Below are 3,013 nucleotides of genomic sequence, written 5' to 3'. Positions count from 1 at the left end.
TGAACACCCAGGGCTGGTCTCCTTTAGAATGGACTAGTTGGATCTCCTTGCAGTCCAAGGGACTCTCAAGAGTCTTCTCCAACACACAGTTCAAAAGCATCAATTCTTAGGCGCTCAGCTTTCTTTATAGTCCAACTCTCACATCCACACATGACTACTGGAAAAACCACAGCCTTGACTAGACGGACCTTTGTTGGCAAAGTAGTGTCTCTGCTTTTCAATATGCTATCTAGGTTGGTCATAACTTTCCTTCCAAGGAGTAAGCGTCTTTTAATTTCATGGCTGCAGTCACCATCTGCAGTGATTTTGGAGCCCAGAAAAAGAAAGTCTGATACTGTCTCCACTGTTTCCCCATCTATTTCCCATGAAGTGATGGGACCAGATGCCATGATCTTCGTTTTCTGAATGTTGAGCTTTAAGCCAACTTTTTCACTCTCCTCTTCCACTTTCATCAAGAGGCTCTTTATAGTTCCTCTTCACTTTCTGCCATAAGGGTGGTGTCATCTGCATATCTGAGGTTATTGATATTTCTTCCGGCAGTCTTGATTCCAGCTTGTGCTTCTTCCAGTCAAGCGTTTCTCATGATGTACTCTGCATAGAAGTTAAATAAGCAGGGTGACAATATACAGCCTTGACACTCCTTTTCCTATTTGGAACCAGTCTGTTATTCCATGTCCAGTTCTAACTGTTGCTTCCTGACCTGCATACAGATTTCTCAAGAGGCAGGTCTGGTATTCCCATCTCTTTCAGAATTTTCCACAGTTTATTGTGATCCACATGGTCAAAAGTGAGTGAAGTCGCTCAGTCATGTCCGACTCTTTGCAATCCCATGGACTGTAGCCTACAACGCTCCTCCGTCTGTGGGATTTTCCACACAAGAGTACTAGAGTGGGTTGCCATATCCTTCTCCAGGGGATCTTCCCAACCCAGGGATTGAACCCGGTCTCCCACATTGTAGGCAGACACTTCACCATCTGAGCCACCAGGGAAGTCTTCCGCACACAGTCAAAGGCTTTGGCATAGTCAATAAAGCAGAAATAGATGTTTTTGTGGAACTCTCTTGCTTTTTCGATGATGCAGCAGATGTTGCTTAACATACCCAAAATATTACCATTTCAACATGCATCAACAAAAACAGCTGAATTATTTACATTCTTTCTATCATATCAAGTCTTCACAATCTGGGTATATTTCACATCTCAATGTGGCCCAGCCACATTTCAGCCGTTCAACTTCCCATGTGGCCAGGAGCTACCTGACACATGATAATTAACACTAAGAAACATGTGTTTGCTTTTCCTTCCTATTCCTAGGGCTTCTCTTGTAGCTCAGCTGGTAAAGAATCTGCCTGCAATGCGGGAGACCTGGGTTCGATTCCTGGGTTGGGAAGATTCCCTGGAGAAGGGAAAGGCTACCCACTCCAGTATTCTGGCCTGGAGAATTCCGTGGATAGTAATATAGCCCATGGGGTCACAAACAGTCGGACACGAAAGAGCGACTTTCACTTCACTTCCCTATTCCTAGCCCAGAGCTCCTAAAACCCTAGGAATCTCCTGATAAGAGCAATAAAAAGTGAAGGAACACCTTCTGTTACTTACAACAAGGCCCTGAGTTTCTCTCAGTGGTAACCCCTAGAAAGCCCTTAATGGTGGGGCGAGGCTGGATGCCAGAGGAACCAACCAGGTCAGTGAAGTGGTGGAACTCTCAGACCCACCAAACACTCCCACCTCGGGGGAAGGAACAGAAGCTGGAGGTTGAACTAGCCACCAAATGTCAATGTTTTCATCACTGAGTCCTTCAGTTGTGTCCGACTCATTGGGGCCCCATGGACTGTAGCCCACTAGGCTCCTCTGTCCATGGGATCCTCCAGGCAAGAATACTGGAGTGGGTTGCCATTCCCTTCTTCAGGGGATCTTCTCAACCCAGGGATCAAACATGGGTCTCCTGCATTGCAAGAAGTGAGGCCTCTGTAAAGAAGCCTCCAGAAAAATCCTAACTGAAGGAGTTCAGAGACCTTCCAGGTGCTGAATCGACCTGGGGGTTCTGGGAGGGTAGCTCACCTGGAAGCCCCAAGCCCTTTCCCACGCCCCTTGCCCCTCTTCTATCGCCCGTTTCCAAGCTATATCCTTTTATAATAAATCAGGAGCCAAGTAAATGAACTTTTCCTGGGTTGTTAGCCATCCCAGCAAATAATCAAACCCCAAGAGGTAGACTTGATAATATTAATGGAAGGTAATGAAATAGAGATAAATGAGGTGAGAATTTTTAGGTGAACTCTTCAGGTATAATTATGCTTTGCTACCATGTAGTTCCCAGGTAGACAGTAAAGAATCTGCCTGCAATGTAGGAGACCCTGGTTCAATCCCTGGGTCAGGAAGTTCCCCTGCAGAAGGGCCTGGCAACCCACTCCAGTATTCTTGCCTGGGGAATCCCCACGAACAGAGGAGCCCGGTGGGCTACTGTCCATGGGGTCTCAGAGTTGGACATGACTGAGCGACTAAGCACAGTGCATGTCTATTTAAAAATAGTTTCTCCAGATTTTTGGTACTTGAAAGTTTATAGAGTTCTGCTAAATTAGGTTAGGGGCTTCCCAGGTAGCTCAGTGGTAAAGAAGCCACCTGCCAATGCAGGAGATGTGGGTTTGATCCCTGGTTCAGGAAGATCCACTGAAGAAGGAAATGGCAACCCACTCCAGTATTCTTGCCTGGAGAAACCTATGGATGGAGGAACCTGGCAGGCTACAGTCCATTGGGTCGCAAAGACTTGGATACCACTGAGTGAGCACATGCACATGCGCATGTGCACACACACACAAATTAGGTTAAATGATGGGAATTCACTGAATACCCAGATCATTTCAAATAAGATAAAATACTGAAACATTAACTGCTAAACAAGTCTAAGTTTCCCTACTTTTTGAGAGAAAAACTAAAGATTCTTGGATTCATTAGAAATATCCAACTAACATAATATTGTAAATCAACACTTCAATTAAAAAAAAAAAAGAAGGACT

The sequence above is a fragment of the Bison bison genome, unplaced genomic scaffold, assembly GCF_000754665.1.
Source record: "Bison bison bison isolate TAMUID 2011002044 unplaced genomic scaffold, Bison_UMD1.0 scf7180017864498, whole genome shotgun sequence".
Lineage (NCBI taxonomy): Eukaryota > Metazoa > Chordata > Mammalia > Artiodactyla > Bovidae > Bison > Bison bison.
The sequence above is the reverse complement of the archived record's forward strand: the minus strand, read 5'-3'. Positions refer to the sequence as shown.